The sequence below is a fragment of the Cervus elaphus genome, chromosome 3 (genome assembly GCF_910594005.1).
Source record: "Cervus elaphus chromosome 3, mCerEla1.1, whole genome shotgun sequence".
Classification (NCBI taxonomy): domain Eukaryota; kingdom Metazoa; phylum Chordata; class Mammalia; order Artiodactyla; family Cervidae; genus Cervus; species Cervus elaphus.
In genome coordinates this window covers 24,866,913-24,888,830 of record NC_057817.1, presented here as the reverse complement: position 1 = coordinate 24,888,830, position 21,918 = coordinate 24,866,913, and the positions used below count along the sequence as shown (strand labels likewise).

The 21,918-nt window shown below is 37.8% G+C and overlaps 1 protein-coding gene across 11 annotated transcripts in view; it reads right to left on the bottom strand.

Moving 5' to 3' along the window:
• Window positions 1-21,918, bottom strand: part of VEZT (vezatin, adherens junctions transmembrane protein) — a 67,804-nt gene that overhangs the window by 41,348 nt on the left and 4,538 nt on the right. The window lies entirely within an intron of this gene.

Here is a 21,918-nt window from a genome sequence, read left to right as displayed (position 1 = left end):
CTTCGGCTGTCTAATCTAATAATAGGTATAATAATTAATACCTAAACCATAGGGTTCTAGGACTAAATAAATATAAAGCATTTGGAGCAGTCTCTGGCACACAATAATTGTTCAATTTACACCTCAACTTTTTATAAGCTATGTGCCAAGAGCAGGTTATGGAATAGAACAAACAGAAACATCCTTATCACTATTGAATGAAAATCCATGGGACAATTCTAGATAAATGCTTTACCATCATCATTACTACTGTTATTCCCATTTCATAAATGAGGAAAGAGTCACTCACCTAGAGAAAGCAGGATAGGTCTGACTCCAAAGCTAATGCTCTGAAATATTGTATTATATTACCTAAAATTACAAACAGCCTCCTGTGTTTAGAAAAGAAGACATCAAAGAAGCTTATGAACAGTTTAGTATAGACAGATATGAAGCAAATGAATAATTACAAGAATGTACTAGTTGCTATGGAAACAGAGGAGAGGCAGCTAAATGAGACGAATACTTTAAGGGAATATTATCTTTGAGTCTGGAAAAATGAGGAAGAGTGGGAATTTGCTGGACTGGTAGCAATTCACTGGCTATTAATTTGAGAGAATAGGAAGATGAGTCAAATGCCTTCCTTTGAAGCTACGTTTAATCTCTCCTTTGAGAAAAATAGGCAAAGCATTTAAAAATAAGGAGAAAGAAATTATAGTCTCATCCCTAAATCAGACTTAAAATCTCTAGTGGCAGAAACGGTTAATCTTTCTATTACCCGTAATGTATTTTCAAATATTGCCTTGAGTTACTCAATCTGTATTTTCAAACTGAACTGTGAACCCCATCTTGCTCTGCCCCCAGAATGGCAAAAGAACAATTATACTAGTTCTTTTGGGTTGACCTTTAGAAAAGTTTACATGCTTAAAAAAAAAAACAAAGCCCAAACTTGTTTTTAAGACGGTAGAATCCTTTCTTCAAATGAATTCCCATGGGGAAGAACAATAAATAAGATGGATCAAAGTGGAGTTATTCTAATTCAAGGGTCATCAAACTTCTTTTGTAAAGGCCAGATAATAAACATTTTAGGCTCTGCAGGCCATATGGTCTCTGTCCCAACTAATCAAGTACGCTGCTGTATTGTGAAAGCAGCCACAGACAATACACAGACTGATGAATGTGATTATGTTCCAATAAAACCTTATTTATGGAAACAGTGAACTTCTTATAGTTTTCATGTGTCACAAAACAACATTCTTTTGATATTTTTCCCAACTATTAAAAATGTAAAAACCATTCTTTGTTCACCAGCCATATAAAAATAGGCACAGAAAGAGTACAAATTGGCCCTACTCAACTAAGATCATGAGGCACACTTTTGACTGCTAACTGTTCTCTGGGAAGGGGCTTAGTGGGTGGGGACTGGGCCAAACTTCTTTTTACTCAAACTGTAAGGCCCTACCTTACAACAAACTAGCTGATGCTATGTCCAGCACTGACTACAATGTCCCTTCCTTTTCCAGCTTATGTCACAGCTCACAATAACAAAATGGAGTATCTGTAACAGATTTTTAAAAAGTAATTACACAGAAGAGTGTGATTACACATAAATACTTTGTTCTCCCTTTTGGTTTGCACATTAACTAAGAGCATACACACTCAGTTTGGATAACCACAGTCTGAAACACTATTTCGTATTTCACAAAACAGCAACTATTAACTGTTTAGTAAATTCTGGCTTGCTAAGCCCATCACTGCTTTGTTTCATGGCTTTATGTAACTAAGTTTTTGGCAAAATTTCAGAGTAGACCACCTCTGGAGACAAGGTAAAGCATGTTTAGTAAAATGTTAATTCCAGTCACTGTCATATTTCATGTTTGTACTTCTCTCTTTTTGGCTGTTAATACAAATTGTATCACTTTCTAACACATATAAACAGACTATATGAACACTAAAACTTTATTGATTATATTTATGATAGCATTCTGAGTTGTAGCATTTACTGTTTTATTTGCACTTTTATGACTCAATAACCTTTGAGCCAAAAGAAAATTTAAAATTTAACCAATGATAACACACCAATGAAAAACAAACATCCTTTGGCTAACAAACTGAACAGCAGTCAAGATGAACTGACCAAGATAGACCTTGTAAGACAAATTTTTAATAGTGCAAAGGGATTTCTAGTAATAATTTTATATTAATTTAAAAAATGTTTGGCAGATAAAATTACCTTTCTCTCTGAAACTACCAAATCACCTATGCACTAACTGAAAGATCTCAGATAGCCAAATCAAGATCAGTGATTTTCAAAAATTTTTGGTCTCAAGACTCCTTTCTAGTCTTAAAAACTATAAAGGTTCCAAAGAGCTTTTGTTTATCTGGATGCCTAACAATATTTATCATATTAGAAATTTAAAACTAAAACATTAAAATATTTATCAACTTACTTAGAATAACAATAAACCTATTATAATAGTCATGGAAATAACTGAAAAATTTTAACAACATGATTTTAATGAAATTTTTTTCACAATGAAATAAATATATTGAGATAAGTGGACTGTTTTATATTTTCGCAAATCTCTTATTAAAGTCTTACATAACAGGAGGAAGTGGCTGGATTCTTATATCTGCTTCTGCATTGAATCAGCTGCAATTTTTTATTTTGGATAAAGTATATAAAGAAAATCAGACCTTAAACAGATATGCAGTTGTAAAGGGAGGAGTATTTCAAGTTTTTTCTGATAACTGTATTATCAAAAAATAGTCATATCAAACTCTACAAGTGAAAATTTTGAAAAGGTTTAACATGAAATATGAAACCATATTGGTGAGCTTTTCATATTTTGTACATGCAAGAGAGAATGCGAGTGATAGAAGCAAATAACGTCTTAGTATAAAACTTGATCACCCAATATAAAACAAATTACTTTTTCTTTCACAACAAGGTGAAGTTCCATACTGCAACAGCTTTAACCACTATATTTGGAGGTTCGGGACTGTTAGGCTTAAAAACGAATACACAGAAATTTCTGTGATTCATATAATGAGTATTATGATAGGTTGATTCAGCTTTAGAAAGGGACTGTGTGTGTGTGTGTGGAGGGTAAGGCAAAGTAGGTGGTGAAAAATAATTTTCTTTGTTATAACTTTTTCCCTTGGTTCAAGGGAACAGAATCAAAATGTTTCAGTTGTTTTCTTGAAGAGAAATTATTAGCACTGGATTCAAACTACAATTTTGTAGTACTGGAGAATGTTACTGCTGCCAAAAGAAATATGAGAAATCCCAGACACAGCATGTGGGAGCTTCTCCTCAGGAAATCCCTGTGGTTCACTATTCCTGTAAATTTTAGCTGACAGAAAACACACATCATAGCACCAGAAAGAATTTTCCTAAATGCAAAAATGCCAGAAGTCTTTGGTTGTGCTAAGATTGTTCTGATGGCTAAAATATACTTTTGTAAGAAAGATAAATAAAGAATAAGACAGGAAATCCCAATATTTTTGCTAAACAATCACTGTAATAAAATGATTCTTTAAGTCCCAGATTACCTGCATTTCATGCTCCCCCCAAGACAGGAGATCCCATGCCAATGGATATATAAAGTTTGAACAACTAATTTTAACAAATTGTTTATTTTCTCCATGATTTATGGTGCATTCCACAGAAGTGCCAGTACTATTACTACTGATTTGCATTTTAAAAGATTAACTGTGCAGAAATGGAGGTGATGTGTAAAATGCTCTTATTAATATGTTCTCTCTTTTAAACCGCTTTAAACCTTACAGGTGAAGCAAGTTGTAATCTTTCAGGTTCTAGCCCAGAAAGGGAAGAAAAGGCCAAATCCAGCAGAATTAGACAATTCATAATAATAAATATTAACTAAAAATCCCCTTGTGTGGCAGGTAATATGTAGGCACAGGTGAGAAGACAAAACAGGTGAGGTCTTTGCTAAAAAAGTTTCATTCTATGATACTTCTGATAAAACTATGGTACACTCGACACTTTCCAACTAAGTTGATGGTTTCAGGAAAACCCTCTCTTGGTCTCAGCTTCCTGAAGTACAAAGAATGCCGTGAGGTTCTTAAACTTGTTCAGGTGGTAAAACAAAACTCTTGACATTCTTTGGGAAACAAGACAGAAAAGTGGTACATTAAAATGTAGGATTTTGTGCTAACTCAAATGCCATTTTACCCTATGTAATCAGTCAAGTCTACAGTATGGAAATTCTACAGATCAAATCACCAAGTTTCTACAACAACAAAATGATACAATAAAGGTAGAGGAGGTAAAGAAAACTGCTAAAGACTAAAGGGACATATCACCCAAATGTGATGGATGGATGTTAGGATCCTGGTTTGATAAAGACATTTCTGAGATACCTGAGGCAATCCAAACATAGGTATTAGATGATACCAGGGAATTATTATTAATTTTTTAGATAATTGCATCAGAGTTAGCATTAAAAAACAGAGTGCTTATCTGATAGAGATGTACACTGAAGCATTTATGGGTGATATTAAGTAATGTCTGGGATTTGCTTTAAAATACTCCAAGAAAGATGAGGGTGGGAGGGGAACAGATGAAACAGTTTGGCAAAAAGTTAACAGCTGCTCAAGCGGAAGTTGGGTTATGGGCACATAGAACTTTCACTGTATTACTCTTCTTATGTATAATTTTAAAAGTTCATTATGAAAGTTTTTAAAAGTCAGATGCTAGGTTTTTCCAGAGTCTGGTATAAAAGATCTAAGAAGATGGCAGAAAAATTGAAAAAATTCAACTTATTATTTTAATCTAGGAAAAAGATAAGCTTATTAAATTTTAGAAAAGAATTCTCAAGTCTTTACAAATTTCCATATAATGGTACTGGTATTTTTAGTATTTACTGAAAGAGAATATAACAAAGTACTCTCTAGCAACAAGATTTCAAGTTACCAGTCTTAGCAGAGGTACAAATAAATGACTAACTACATGTCAATTATTCATATTTACTTTTCAAAAACTAATGTGAAGTTTGTGGGATAAGCAATTTTCAGCTATGTGATTTCTGAAGCCATGTTTAGACAGTTAAAACAAAACAAACACAAAAACCCAGTATATTCCTATGGAGCAAGTAGTTCTCAAAGTAGATTTTGGCCCCATTCCCCAACTCTGATATTGGCAATGTCTGAAGATAATTCTGGTTGTTATAACTGAGGGGATGAGCTTTACTGGCATCTAATGGAGAGAGATCAGGGCTATACTCAACATCTGATAATGCACAGGACGACCCCTACAAGTTATCCAGCTCAAACTGTCAACAGTGCTGAGGCTGAGAAACCCTGTTTTACAGTATAAGGAATCACAGACTGAAAAAATTCCCCCCAAATATGTAGTCCAGCAGCTGCTTTCATTATTTACCTTTTACTTTGGTAGCATGATAGATTCCAAAGCCAAAATGGAAAATTACTTTTCCATGACTTGCCATCTAAAAACCCAACAGGCTCTGTAATAGTGAAATGAGTTACCTTCGAAATAACTGCAGTAGAGTTTACAAGTTAAAATTTCAACCAATCACTAATATCGTGCAAAACCAAAATAATTACAGCACTTGGGTACATTTGGAGACTATTTCTAAGTGAACTTTTTATTCATCTAACTGAACTTTAATTTTCTAATAAAATAATTTCCTTATTAAAATATTTCTGTTGGGGTCTCAACATAAGAAAAGAAAAAATATATCTGACTAATGAGGCCACATATGCAACTAGAAAAGTTGGATATCTAAATAAACTTGGTTTCTCCCCAGATGGCATCTTACTACGAAGTGGCTTTGGTTACCAGCACACCTCTGTCCATGCTACAGGCCCACAAGCACGCACCTGCATCAGGCTGGGAAACAGCCAGCAGAATGTGAAGATGCTCTTTCCAAATTAATCCTGATGCACCTTCTGGATACTCTCCTCTTCCCTGGGAGAGCTCAGTTACCCTTTCAGAAAAGCAATCTATAGTCTGCAACAACTATTGGCCAAATTCTGATTCTGGTTTTTCATCAACTATTTGCTTGGTCTTCTAGATGCCGATGACGGAGTGCTAACAGCATTCTGCCAGGAAAATTTAGCAAAATGGAAACTTAAATGGCAATCGTCATTTGCTTATCTGCTGCTGCTGCTAAGTCACTTCAGTCGTGTCCGACTCTGTGCGACCCCATAGACGGCAGCCCACCAGGCTCCCCTGTCCCTGGGATTCTCCAGGCAAGAACACTGGAGTGGGTTGCCATTTCCTTCTCCAATGCAGGGAAGTGAAAAGTTAGAGTGAAGTCGCTCAGTCGTGTCCGACTCTTCGGGTCCCCATGGACAGCAGCCTACCAGGCTCCTCCGTCCATGGGATTTTCCAGGCAAGAGTAATGGAGTGGGGTGCCACTGCCTTCTCCTACCACTAACCAAGTATTTATAGAGCACGTACTATACTAACTAGAGTTATAGTAACATTTTGCCATTAACTTCTCTTTGAGGATATTCAAGAAAAAGTTAACTTTGCTTTACCTATAAAAGGAAACTGAGTTCAAATGCTCAACATCATGGATTTTTTTTCCCACTGTTTTTAAATTAAAAATTAAAACAATACCAAAAGATATAAAATGCAATAAAAACTTTTTTTTCCCCTGCCCCTGATCCTACCCCTACATCCTCTCCCAAAATGTAATTAACATTCTTTAGCTTGTGAATTCTTCCTCTAAATTTGGAATCCATTTATGATTGAAAGTGGCTGGCAATGGAGACAGCTAAGATGACTCCAAGATTTTTGGTTTGAACAATTAGGAGGTGCTATTTACCAAAATATAAAATAGCAACAGAGGAACAAGTCTGAAGAGGGAGGCTATGAGTTAGAGGCACTATGAAACATTCAAATATAAGTAACTTGGACCTAAGATATTTGGAGATCAGGAGAGCGGCCTAGTCTGAATGTATAGATTTGAGTTTTTAGCAAACAGGTATGCTGGCAAACCCATACGATGTCATACAGTTGTGGAAACAGAAGGAGTAAATGAGATCAGCCTGAGAAAACACATAGTGTGAGAAGACAAGAGGGCGCTAAGAAAGATCAGTATTTTAGAAAAGAGTAAAGTCAAAGCTGGCAAATAATAAGAGTAACATTAAAAACTGTTAGATTTGTTGAGTTGAATATATATTAAGCATAAGTTAAGCATGTTTTACCATACCTAATTTACTCCTAACAACAAACTTCTAAAGAGGTATTATTACTACCACTCCCATTTTAGAAGGAAACTGGGATATATGGAGGTTAAATAACTTGTCCACGGTCACCCAGCAGAATGGAAGCTAGCTGGGGTGAGTCCAAAGCCTACATCGTTAACCTTAACATAAAACTGCCCGAGGAAAAAGGAGAACTAAAAGGAACAACTAAGGCTTCTCTCACAAAAGTTTTATTATACAGGTATGGTGAGGCCCGTAGATCAGGAGACAACTGCCATTGGAAAGACAGTTTGTTATATTCACAGATCTCGAGATGGGAGCAGACTGTGCTCCCCAGGGGAGGAGTGGGGACATGGGCGGCACCAGGGAGAGGAGGGAATTATGGGAGAGCCTTCACTGTGGTTTCTGTGGGAAGGAAGGCAGCAAAGTAAGCAGGCTTAAGACTGGTGAAATGGATGATTTCAGCAGGCTCTAGAGCACAGGGTCTGTCCTGAGTAGGGCCTGGTACTGACCCCAGGGTGACTAGGCAGACAGTAGACAGGTGAGCAGTTTTTTTTGTAACCTCTTCTCGTAACCTGGGAGGAGCAATCCTTGCAGGGTCAGCAAGACTCCAAGTTGTTAAATGCATCAGAATACAGAAAGTAAAACAAGAACTAATAAACTTATATGTCAGATTTTATATTCTGTAAGGTTTAAAATGCAGCCCCTGCATGGTACTATTTTTAACTCAATTATATATTTTCCCTCTTTCTTCAGGTTGTCCTCATCTCAAGTTATTCCCCTTTCACTGTGAGCTTTAAGTTTCACAGAACTACAGTCTCTGAAATTGGATTTTTTTTCATGTGAATATATTTTGAAAATGGTAGCTCCTCCAGATCTTCATAGAACTGCTGCTTTTATGATCTACCAGCTCTTTGATTTTCCTATTCACTCATTTCAGTGCTGCAGCTTCCCAGAGGCTATGGGGCCCATAGGCAGTGGATATCTCAAAATGGTCCTTGACCTGCTCCCTCTGCCCATTTTGCAGGTTACAACAGCGTTTACTTCCGGTTTGGAAATGTCAGTGGAAGCTGCTAATTCTGTTTGGTGCTACCAGATACACTTATTTCTCACAAGAAGATGATCAGTGTAGACTCTCATCTGTTTTTTGATGCCCCCCCACTAATTCCTCCCCAAACAAAGCAGCACCCAACATTTACTGAGTAACCACACTGCCAGGCATGGCTCTAAGCATGTTTTATACAATAATTCTCATCTTTACAATAACCTTTTATGGCAGAGCTCATTTAAGGGAAGAGGAAAATAAGGCACAGAGAGACCAAGTAACTTGGTTGGCCAAGGTCACAGAGACAGTAAATGCTAAGAGTCAGGATTTGAATCTAGGCAGCCTGACAGAGTCAAAGCTGTTATTTACTCCACTACATTGCAAATAAGTAAAGAAGTTCATTAACTTTGTTTTACATAGATTTTGTACAGTTTGTGTATTTTTTTAACCAGAAGCTGAACTTGTGATTTTTAAATTACTTAACAGATTAAGTTAGAAAACTCAAAACAGATCAGCATAAGTCTTTCAGTAATATCTACATTTATTACCCATCATTTCTCTTTCAGATGAGCCATAATTCACACGAATTTGCCTCAGATTACACAAGCTTAGAAGCTGGCTACAAAGAATATTGTTTGAGCCGGACTTCAAAGTAGTTTGCAAGAGTAAAGCATTATTACAATGAAAATATATTTATGTGTTATTTGTGTGGGAAAAGGTGCCCAATATGAAAGGTTGAATTCTTAATTTAGCAAATGAATGGAATGATCCTGAGCACCTTTCTATATAAAAATTAATGATCTACTTGACTGTTACACACTTCTTTTATTTAAAGCATCATACCATATCAAAGCAAAATGCTAACTACTATCAAATGTTAGATGCTACATGAACTCTGCAAGTTTTTATTAAACACAAAAGGCAATAGGAAAATACTTAACTACCAACAGAAAGTAGTAGGAAGCATTGGCACAGAAACCTGAAACTGTGTGAGGCAGAAGTAACTGCTAATGAAGACTTTACACCCGTGTAAACCTGTTCTCAGAAGCCTTCGATTTCTATCCACTCATTAACAGAGTTTATCAAATTACTTACAGGTAACTTTTCTTTAAAAGTCTAAGAAAAGTACTATAATTTATTTAAGTTACATATTTTTTTAATGTTTCTACCATACCAACAGAACCTCTTAAAGATCTTTTATTCAAAACAAAATCTTTAAAGAGAAAGATATCTACAATTAGAGGAATTTGATGGAGAATATTTGCCTTGAAACAATTTATTAACCATTATAAATATTTTAAAAATCTTTTATCTTTGAATGTAGTTTAAAGTTGTAGGTTTAAATGTGATTATCACATATAGAACAGCATTACTTTTGAAGAATGTGATTGAAAAGGATGAACTGAAAAAAAAAAGAAAAGGATGAACTGTTGTCAATTGCTTCGATTTTCTTATATCTTTACAGTTAACTGAAGAACTCCACAAAATAAGCTGACGAGGAAGACTGTCATTACCAAATTACACAAGGTAGCTATTTTCTCTATTTTTAATGAAGAACCTTTTGGTATATCAACAGCTAAAACAGTCACAATTAATAAACCCTACAAAGGAAAATACATTTTCCCACTACTATTAACTATATTGCTAATATACGGAATTTCTATAGACCTTTCATTTATAATTTATCAGCACACAATCATAAAGCATAATTTAAAAATGACTATTTATTGCCCCCACCTTCAACCTTGAATAATATCATAGAAAAAGTATACTGCAAAATTAAAGATATTATAAAATAACAGGAAATACTTTTTGGAGTATATACATTTAAGCATAACTTCTAAATTACTATTCCAAAAGTCCCAAATTCATGTGTTAATTGTTCCTCATTATCAACAAAGCAAAAATCTAATCATAGAATTTAAAAAGAATAAGCTAAAAAGGTTCATAAATGGCTTTAATTAGGGTCCAACTAATTAAACTACTCACAGCCAGCATAGTTCTAAATCCTCCAATTGACCTAGAGGAAAAATTTATTGCCTCTTGACCATATTCTTTTGATCCGTACACTTCTTTCTTTGATGGTTCCCACTTGTTTCTCCAGAACTACAGTACAAAATGGCCACTGAACTGGAGGGTGTGTCCTTATCATTACTAAGCATTTTGCTATCAGAAGCAGCTCTTTGAAAAAACCTGAACATAATTTCTTCAGTGCCACTCAATATTACTCTGTAACTGCAGAAGTAGTAATAAAGACAGTGGTGTTTAAAAAATGACATGAGAGATTATTACTTAATATTTATGTTAGGTTTTTTTTAAAAACCAGCAGCAAATAAGACATATATTCACAAATTCTCCTGGCTGCAGGCTTCTATTTTCCAGCAGAAATTCATCCTATCCAGTTAATTTTTCATGAAATGTTATAAACAACAAAAAGGTTTAGAGAGATTAACTTTACATTTTTTCCTGTATAATAGTACAAATGTACTTAAGTACAACAGTATCTAATCCAAAACAAAACATATCCATCAAAAGAAAGATGAGGAGATGCAAAGGGAGAGCACTCACATAGCTTACAGGCTCAACTGATGAAAGGCAAAGAGCAACAGTGACTTGCTCTTAACTAAGGGAAGAGAAGACAGTAATCCTGATTGACCCCTCTCTAGTTCTGATGCTACCCTTAATGTTACTCAATATCTTGTTCATCAACTGGCATATACTGGGCACTTACTGAATACAGAGCAGAAGCTATGTGAGAAAGGAAAACTATGATTTTCAACTGCTTTGGAAAAAAAAATTGGAGCCATGTTGAATACATTGGCAAAATGCTGGATGTGAGAAGAGCATACAACAAACATCAAAGTGAGTTTTGGGAAGCCCTATTAGATCCCATTCAATCTTACTTTCTTTTTTCCTTATCCTAAATAAAATAGTAAATGTGGAGGCAGAATTTGTGATTCTGTTAAGAGACAGAGTGGACATCTTTCTCTCAAACAATTCATTATACTCTATCATCAGGGAGATTCTGTAAGGAAAAGTAAAATGAAAAGAACATGGCAAAATACATACTAAAATAGAAAATCCACTTTAATAAAGGTGTTAAAGAGATATGAGGTTAATGATTGTGGATTTATCAGCAAAAATCCCAAAACAGGGTATAGTTGGCCAGATTCTGTAGTTTAACAATGTGGATTAAAAATTAAATCATCAAATATTTCAGATAAAGACAAATGGGCATTTTGATCTTCTGCAATGGGAATAACAGTAATAAGCATGTAAGCAATATTCTAAAAAGCCAGAGGCAATGAAGTCAGTACACTAACACTATATCCCTGTGGAGTACATTGAGCTTCGGCCTTTTCTCCTAAATCCTTAAGCATGATTTGCTTCTGGGAACTCAGAAAACACCTGGCGGGGAATCAGGAAAATGAAAATTGAGCCAGGGTTATCGATCTAAAAATAGACTGGAAATGAGCAGAATCTCTTCCTGTATTTTCTAATTAACAGAAGCCTTTAGGGGCTTACTCTCATTAACTCAACCAACCTACCAGATTCAAGAAAAATCTAACACTCAAGGATGATCTGGTATAACTTCTCTATAACAGATGGCAAGTAAGCTTTAGAGAAATTAAGTGATTCATTTAAGATATCATTGCTAATTCATGTTAGTCTCTTGACTATTAGACTAGTCCCCTTTCCACAATGTTTTCAAAGTATGAAAGTCATTAACATAACTATATAAGCTACCAAGATAACCAGTAAAAGTAACTTAAGAATTGTAAATCAGACAAAGGAACTTGCATTTTAATAAATGCAATAGAGATCTGCTTACTATATTTTGCACTGTCAACATATTTTTTAAAACATTAAAATCTACATTGGAGCTCTGAGGATATGTGATGAAGCCAAAACAGTAGAAACAATATGACACAGACAGAAAAAAAGTGAAGACTTGTCCCTCAAGAAAAAATTTTACAATTCATTCTTGTATATATGGTAATAAACTAGCTCTGGTCTTAATGGTCAATCTTATATGTCAATAGAGTTCTGATTTAATAACTCCATTAATCAATATCCTTTCTATTATAGATTAGTGATAAAAACATGAATTTTGTCATGCTTCTGATCTCAGCTACTAGTCAGAAGTAAATTATATAATACAACTGTAAAGTTTTGTGTACTATAGGTAACTGAAAACGCATTTTAAGGAATAATATGATACCATAATACCTAAAATTTTGTATGTATAATTTTTTCCGAGAGCAAGCTCCATTATCAAAACAGCAAATACTATCAACATACACAGACAGAAAAAAATTTCCTTCCATTAGTCAAATCAATAAAGCACATAGGAAAGAACCTACAAATGTTACTTATAAAAAATGCCTTACTGTTCTTCAGAGATGTATAATAACCTTTAAAATATAACAAAATGAGAATCTCTCTCCAGCAAGAGAGGATTTTTTGTACCTTTTTTGTAGATGTGGGAGATGGTGTAAGTGCCATTTCACATTCATTTGACTGCCTTAGTGCTGGGGGTCAGGGAAAGCTAAACCTGAACACGTTGCCAACAAAGGGTTAACATTTAATTATTTACTGATGAAGGAGGGAGAGAAGGCAAGATAAGAGGGGCTTTCCCAGTTCTGAGCAGTTAGGTTCCCCAGTCTTGAACAAAGGGAAAAAGAATGAATTTCAACAAACACCAAAAGGAGTTCAATGACAAAAAAAGGTTACCATGGACAGAGTTTACAGAGTAAAAAGGTCCCTTGAGGACAATGCTGTCCCTCTAAGAAAGTTAAAAAAAAAAAAAAAAAGACTTAGCTGCACTACAAATAAGGCAAACAGGTAAAAATAAATTTTCATTTTCAGGTACTCTTTCCTCTAGGAGCAGAAGGATTCAAGATAGGATAAACAACTCAAAATTTCTGCAATTAATCTATAATGAAAAAAATCCAACAGCTATGAATGAGCAATCAGAACTAGTCACCTAAGGTAACTACAGAATTCTTACTCTCAAAACATCCTAGAGATTCCAATAACAGACCAAAATGACAATATTGGTATCTCAGGATTTATTTTGCTTAATACCCATGTTAAATATGGAGTCCATCATTTTCTAAACTTTGTCCCGTTGCTCCTCAGAGGTCCAAGAGTGAGGTGATGTTGTCTTTCCCACTTTAGCCTCCAGGGGGTAGTCGGGCTCCAAGATAAAGGAACTAACTTTCAAGATATTAATATACATGGAATCTAGCCCTGATGAAAGGAAAACCGTCAGATTCTAGGGTAAGGACGAGGAACTGGGTCTGGGAACCTCATTCTTCCTTGCATTTCTTCATTCAACCTCTACATCATTATTCAGTCTAGGAGGGCTCAAAGGTGGCTTCTGGAGGGAGAATACAAAAGACCAAAACTACAAGAAAACATAGGCAATTGACAAATAACCAAGGAAACTTGTACTAAACCAAGTCATTTTGAAAATGTTTGAAATAGAGAAAAGACGTGATTAGAATACTTTCCAAACATGTGCTTCATTCAAAATTTTAATTTTAATGGCTCACATGACTCCCTTGAGTTAGTTTTAAGACACAAATAACCCTGATTTCTGATTCGAAAATCATTATAAATAATACTATTACATCAGATATACTAAAAAACCCATTAAACGTTCTTAGAAGAGAGGTTAGGTCCTGTGATGGATGTGGTAGGCTGTTTTTCTGACCTTTAAACTACATTCTTGCCTAGTGCAACTCTTGTATTAAAGAGAAGAAAGAGCTGAATGTAATATTTTCCAATTTATCCTGCAGCTAGTGTTCTAGATGCACATCAGTTCAGTCGCTCAGAAGTGTCCGACTCTGTGACGCCATGGACTGCAGGGGGACACCAGGCCTCCCTGTCCATCACCAACTCCTGGAGTTCACCCAAACTCATGCCCATTGAGTCCGTGATGCCATCCAACCATCTCATGCTCTGTCATCCCCTTCTCCTCATGTCTTCAATCTTTCCCAGCATCAGGGTCTTTTCAAATGAGTCAACTCTTCACATCAGGTGGCCAAAGTACTGTAGTTTCAGCTTCAACATTAGTCCTTCCAATGAACATTCAGGACTGATCTCCTTTAGGATGGACTGGTTGGATCTCCTTGCAGTCCAAGGGACTCTCAAGAGTCTTCTCCAACACCACAGCTCAAAAACATCAATTCTTTGGTGCTCAACTTTCTTTATAGTCCAACTTTCACATCCATACATGACTACTGGAAAAACCATAACTGATTAGATGGACCTTTGTTGGCAAAGTAATGTCTCTGCTTTTTAATATGCTGTCTAGGTTGGTCACAACTTTTCCTCCAAGGAATAAGCATCTTTTAATTTCATGGCTGCAGTCACCATGTGCAGTGATTTTGGAGTGCCCCAAAATAAAATCTGCCACTGTTTCCATTGTTTCTCCATCTATTTGCCATGAAGTGATGGGACCGGATGCCATGATCTTTGCTTTCTGAATGCTGAGCTTTAAGCCAAATTTTTCACTCTCCTCTTTCACTTTCATCAAGAGGCTCTTTAGTTCTTCTTTGCTTTCTGCCATAAGGGTGGTGTCATTTGCATATCTGAGGTTATTGATATTTCTCCCGGCAATCTTGATTCCAGCTTGTGCTGGAATCCAGCCCAGCATTTCTATTGATGTACTCTGCATATAAGTTAAATAAGTAGGGTGACAATATACAGCCTTGACGTACTCCTTTCCCGATTTGGAACCAGTATGTTGTTCTATGTCCAGTTCTAACTGTTGCTTCCTGACCTGCATACAGATTTCTCAGGAGGCAGGTCAGGTGGTCTGGCATTCCCATCTCTTTCAGAAATTTCCACAGTTTATCGTGATCCACACAAAGTCTTCAGCATAGTCAATAAAGCAGAAGTAGATGTTTTTCTGGAACTCTCTTGCTTTTTCGATGATCCACTGGATATTGGCAATCTGATCTCAGGTTCCTTTGCCTTTTCTAAAACCAGCTTGAACATCTAGAAGTTCACGGTTCATGTTTTGTTGTATCCTGGCTTGGAGAATTTTGAGCATTACTTTACTAGCGTGTGAGATGAGTGCAATTGTGCGGTAGTTTGAGCATTCTTTGGCATTGCACTTCTTTGGGATTGTAATGAAAACTGACCTTTTGCCAGTCCTGTAGCCACAGCTGAGTTTTCCAAATTTGCTGGCATCTTGAGTGCAGCATTTTCACAGCATCCTCTTTCAGGATTTGAAATAGCTCAACTGGAATTCCATCACCTCCACTAGCTTTGTTTGTAGTGATGCTTCCTAAGGTCCACTTGAGTTCACATTCCAGGACGTCTGGCTCTAGCTGAGTGACCATACCATGGTGATTATCTGGGTCATAAAGATCTTTTTTGCATAGTTCTTCTGTGTATTCTTGCCACCTCTTCTTAATATCTTCTGCTTCTGTTAGGTCCATACCATTTCTGTCCTTTATTGAGCCCAACTTTGCATGAAATGTTCCCTTGGTATCTCTAATTTTCTTGAAGAGATCTCTAGTCTTTCCCATTCTATTGTTTTCCTCTATTTCTTTGCACTGATCACTGAGGAAGGCTTTCTTATCTCTCTTATCTCTTCTTTGGAACTCTGCATTCAAATGGGTATATCTTTCCTTTTCTCCTTTGCCTTTCACTTCTCTTCTTTTCACAGCTATTTGTAAGACCTCCTCAGACAACCATTTTGCTTTTTTGCATTTTTTTCTTGCTCCCAGTCTCCTGTACAATGTCACGAACCTCCAACCATAGTTCATCAGGCACTCTGTCTATCAGATCTAATCCCTTAAATCTATTTCTCACTTCTACTGTATAATCATTAGGGATTTGATTTAGGTCATACCTGTATGGTCTAGTGGCTTTCCCCACTTTCTTCAATTTAAGTCTGAATTTGGCAATAACGAGTTCATGATCTGAGCCACAGTCAACTCCAGGTCTTGCTTTTGCTGACTGTATAGAGCTTCTCCATCTTTCTTAAGGGTATGTTTTTCCTTAAGCTCTGTACTAATAATTATATAACAACAATGTATCTTGCTCAAGGACATGTTTCTACTTAACAAGAATCTTCTGACTAATCTTGTTATATTAAGACATATATATTGTGGGAGTGGGTCTGGTAAAAGTATATAAGGTCTTGATAAGTCTAGTGAGTGGGGCGCTCTCCATCTATGTCAGAAGCTTTCTCTGTCCTTTCTCACTGTAATAAAACTTCTGCCACACAAAAACTGAGTGATCAAGCCTGATCCCTGATCCCAAAGCTAAATCTTCCTCTTTGGAGATCAGGAATCTGACATTGTTCACCATAAGCTATCAGTGGGAACCAGCCCAGCTGCTAGGATCTAATTAAAGGTGACACCTTTTCAACCAAGCCTCTTATTGTAGACAATGCCATGAAGTTGAATGAGGAGAAAAGATCAAAACAGAACCAGTAAACACTATATAGATTTCAGATTTAAGAGTTAGGCCCAAATGAGCTAACTGTGGTTACTTGTGCATAAAACTGTCTAGAAGCTAACAAACTGAAAATCTACCACATTTCAGGGAACTATACTGCTAGGGAAACCAAAATCCTGCAAAACCTCATTCAACCTCTACAGCAACTCTTAAACCCATATCAGGAATCAGGCTGTGAAAGGTATGCAGCCTCCAAGTAAAGCATACTTTAATACCCATTTCCTATGAGGCTAAGGCGTGCTCAGAGATAAGAAATAAGTTCTCGGAAGGCAAAACCAAAGGCTGTGGATGACAATGGAGAAGAGTTAATCCTAGAGAATGGAACAGGGGCTACAAAGTAGGTTAACCAAGAAAGTCTTCTTGCAGGAAGATTTTACAAGAAGTGGATGGCACACTCAAAAGGGATAACTGAAAAGAGTAATGAAATGATCATTATTTACATAGCCTTAAGAAGGGCTGAGGCAGCCAAGAGGGGATGGTGAAGCATCCAGACACTGGCAACGGCAGGAAGTTATTAACTTCCTTGGGCCTAAAGGTCAAAGGGAAGCAGCAGTGTCACTGAATCCCTGTAAGAGATGAAGTTAAAGAAGTCTCCCCCAAAGACTTGTGGCTTTAAGTACAGGAACACAATCACTACCAAACGGCAGCCCTGCTAGGAGGGAACTATAGTGTCTCTCCAGTGCTCTCTCTTCTATCCTCTTGCTATATCCGAATGTTTGTGTCCTCCTCAAATTCAAATGTTGAAACCTAATCTCCAATGTAACAGGATTTGGAGGTGAGGCCTTTGAGAGGTGCTTAAGTCATGTGGTTAGAGCGCTCAAGAATAGAATTAGTGCCCTTATAAAAGAGATCCCAGAGAGTTCCCTCACCCCTTCTGCTGCCCACAGGGAAAGACAGTCATTTATGAACCAAGGAAGTGGGTTCTCATTAGAACCCAACCGCACTGGTACCCTAATGTTGGATTTCCCAGGTCCTAGAACTATGAGAAGTAAATTTTTGTTGTTTATAAGCTACTCAATCTGAGTGTTACAGCAGCCTGAATTAACTAGATTGGCTGAGCCTAAATGGAATTAGCTAAATAGAATTCTCACCAGCTGAATGGAGAAAAGTCATCACTACCACCCTCAATCCCTTACCCATACACCTGGGTGTTAAGTAGGGGTTTAAGAACAAATCACAAAGGAATTGACAAAATTATGAGACAAACTACATTTCTTTTTTTTTTTTTTTTTTTTATTTATTTATTTTATTTATTTATTTGGCTGTTCCCAGCCTTAGCTGCAGCATGTGGGATCAAGTTCCCTGACCAGGGATTGAACCCTGGCCCCCTGCATTGGGAGCACAGAGTCTTAGCCTCTAGACCACCAGGGAAGTCCCACAAACTACATTTCAAAACTCATGAAATACAGCCAGTGCAGCACCCAGGGACATCTATAACCTTATAAATTATTTTTAGTACTCAAGTCTTTAACTCAAGAAACACACAATACCAGTAATTGTGAAAACCAACATGAATTTTTTTCAGGAAAAATTTAATAGTAGCTAAAGTTTGAAAGTGAAAGTCACTCAGTTGTGTCCGACTCTTTGTGACCCCATGGACTACACAGTCCATGGAATTCTCCAGACCAAAATACTGGAGTGGGTAGCCTTTCCCTTCTCCAGGGATCTTCCCAACCCAGGGACTGAACCCAGGTCTCCTGCATTGCAGGAGGATTCCTTACCAGCTGAGGCACAAGGGAAGCCCAGGAATACTGGAGCGGGTAGCCCATCCCTTCTTCAGATCTTCCCGACCCAGGAATCGAACCGGGGTTTCCTGCATTGCAGGTGGATTCTTTACCAACTGAGTTATCAGGGAAGTTAACGTTTACAGAATGCTTGTAATGTGCCAGGTACTCATCTAAGTACTTCACTTGCATTAAGTCATTTAATGACTCACAACTGCTCTATGAGATCAATACTGTTATTTCTACTTAATATTGAGAAAACTGACACATAGAGGAGCAAATTGCTCAAAGTCACATTAATTAATATATCTTGGAGATAAGATTTCCTACGCTGTCCAACTCCAGATTCTATTCCTTTGACAACTGTATTACACTCCCTTTCAGAATAAAAAATACTATCAAAATACCCCCTGAAACAGAAAACTGGAACTGAGCATTAACCATAAAAGAAAAGACACCACTAGACTACATCAGTTCTGTGCACCCTCAGCATAGGTCTAGACAGTTTAAGGGTCAATTTAGCTATGGAAATAGATCCTAATCGAGGAACAGATCCTTCCTGAAAGGTAGCAAAATATGCCACCCCAAAATTATGTCAGTGCGGTATACTGGTTATCATAAGCTGTATGCACTTGAAAAATAGCAAATGAGAAATGCTTTCTCTGAACTCTCCCCTTAGTTCAGATCTAAAGACACATCTTTCAAAAGAAACTCAATTGTCATAAATCCCCTACTTGGGAGTTTCATCAACCAGGAAGATTGACTCATCACAGGAAAGGAAGATCAGTTCAGTTCAGTTCAGTTACTCAGTCGTGTCTGACTCTTTGTGACCCCATGATTGCAGCACGCCAGGCCTCCCTGTCCATCACCAACTCCCGGAGTTTACTCAAACTCATGTCCTTCGAGTTGGTGATGCCATCCAGCCATCTCATCCTCTGTCGTCCCCTTCTCCTCCTGACCCCACCCCAGTCCCTCCCGGAAAGAAGGATACACCCAGACAAACTTTGTCATATCTCCCATCTGCTCTTCTAAGGACCCTTTTATCTTTGCAAAGTAAATATTTACTCTCCCCTAAGAGGTATACATTGGAGAAGGCAATGGCACCCCACTCCAGTTCTCTTGCCTGGAAAATCCCATGGATGGAGGAGTCTAGTAGGCTGCACTCCATGGGGTCACTAAGAGTCGGACACGACCGAGTGACTTCACTCTCTTTTTTCACTTTCATGCATTGGAGAAGGAAATGGCAGCCCACTCCAGTGTTCTTGCCTGGAGAATCCCAGGGATGGGGGACACTGGAGGGCTACCGTCTATGGGGTTGCACAGGGTCGGACACGACTGAGGTGACTTAGCAGCGGCAGCAGCAAGAGGTATACATGGGGCTTCCCAGGTGGCACAAGTGGTAAAGAACCCACCTGCCAATGCAGAAGACAGAGACACGGGTTCAATCCTTGGGTTGGGAAGATGCCCTGGAAGAGGGCATGGTACCCCACTCCAGTATTCTTGCCTGGAGAATCCCATGGACAGAGGAGCCTGGTGGTCTACAGTCCATGGGGTTGCAAAGAGTCAGACATGACTGAAGAGACTTAGCACACCCACACAAGAGGTCTACATCCTTTCCCTGGCCCCACATAGATGGTACCTAAGCCTGAATCATCTAAGACATCTTGGAGTGTTACAACCTTCCCCTAACAAAGATTCTTTCCTTAACCCAACTTTAGTCAGGCTCCTGAAAATTCTCCTACGCACTTCTTTGCAAAGTTTGGTTTTAACAAAACCCTGCTGTATCAGCAAGAGTCTCTCATCCTCCACAACAGATGACCCTCAATCTTTCTCACGGGTTCCTCATCTTCTACTATCCCTCCAGGTGAAATCAAGCCCCACAGGGTTAACAGAAGCTGGTGACTAATAGAAATTCTTGAGCTTGTCTTAAAGAACAGATAAAGGAACAGCTTGTTAAAACCCCTCTGCTTATAAATTGCCTTCACTGGTGAGCTTGCTTTTAGTTTTTTTTCCCTCTCTTTAACTGCATGCACCCCAAGCTTCACAGAGCCTAGGTAATACACCACAAGATTCCCTAACCACCCCACAGAAAATACCTCTGATATATGGCTTGCTATAGTACTGGACGCAGGGGCTTAAGCTGATTTTTAGGAACTTAAGAGTCAGCTTTTGTTCAGTCAGAGCTGGCTAAGACTGGTTGAGGTCACAGGCCCTAAGACTGGACCCACGCAGGTGTTGGATGAATGTCCTTTTGACATCAGAGGGCCAAAACCTCCACCTCCAGAATCATGCTGAGTGCCTCCATCTTTTAACGTGCATCCTTGGAAGAAGCATGTAACCTAGATATGACTGCAAAGAACACTGATGACCTCACTTTTCCTGTACCTCCAATCACTTTTCCTTGCAACTAAGACCACACTGTTTCTTTACTCCATAAATATCCCACCTTCAGAAGGGTGGATTTGCTGTTTGTTCTCCCTTGGCTGTTTTGTGAGTAAACTCTCTTCTATGGCAAACCTCAGTTTCTCAGCATTTGGCTTGCAGTAACAAAGGAACAGACCACCCTGGCTTGTATTCAGTAAGAATCATGGTATGTTGGTTTAGCCAAAACCCCTCTAAATCCAAGGTTTCCTCTTAGTAATTAAATTTCCACTTATTCATGTTGTATTTGCAATAGAATCCAGTTCTATACTGAGGTCTCTTCCCCCTATTGCACTAGTCCTGAATAAAATCTGTTTTTACTGCTTTAACTATTATCTAGTTCCAGGTTTTGTTTTTTTTTTTTAAAAACACTATCTCCCATGTATATACATGGGTATGCATGTTGTTAAGAACAAGACAACAGGCCCCAAATGGAGTCACTTATGCTAAGATCCACTTTCCCAACCAAGACTTACATTTTTGGCCTCTTCCAGAAATGTAACCGAAGAGGAGCCTATGGGGCCTTCTTGGGACAGAGCCCCTCTCCCAATATTTTCTGCTGTAGCACTGATCAGAAATACCAAGTATATCCTGCATATTTCCTGAGTTTTTTAGATGCTAAAAAACCACCACCAAATGGAAGAAATTAACTACCTGATGATCATGAGCCTGTAGCCCCCAGACCTACTGGTACCTAAGAACTGATAATGTTAATGGCCCTATTACCGCAACATCAATCAATCAGAGAATTCTGAGTGACCAGATCACACACTTTGGTATGCTCCTCCCCTCATCTGGCCTTTAAAGATGCTTTGTGAAACCCTTCCAGGGGTTAGGATTTTTGGGGCACGAGTCACCCGAACGTTCTCCTTGCATGGCCCTGCAATAAACCTTTCTCCGCTCCAGACTTCAATGTTTTGGTGTTTGGACTAGTAAATCCAAGTTGGGCACAGGAACTTGTTTGTTCAGTAACAGAAATATAATCTTAAGCCAGTCAATCAGCATCAGTGAGGTAATCTGCCTGACAGACCCCTGCCACCCCCTAAAAGAATGTGACCTTGATACAAC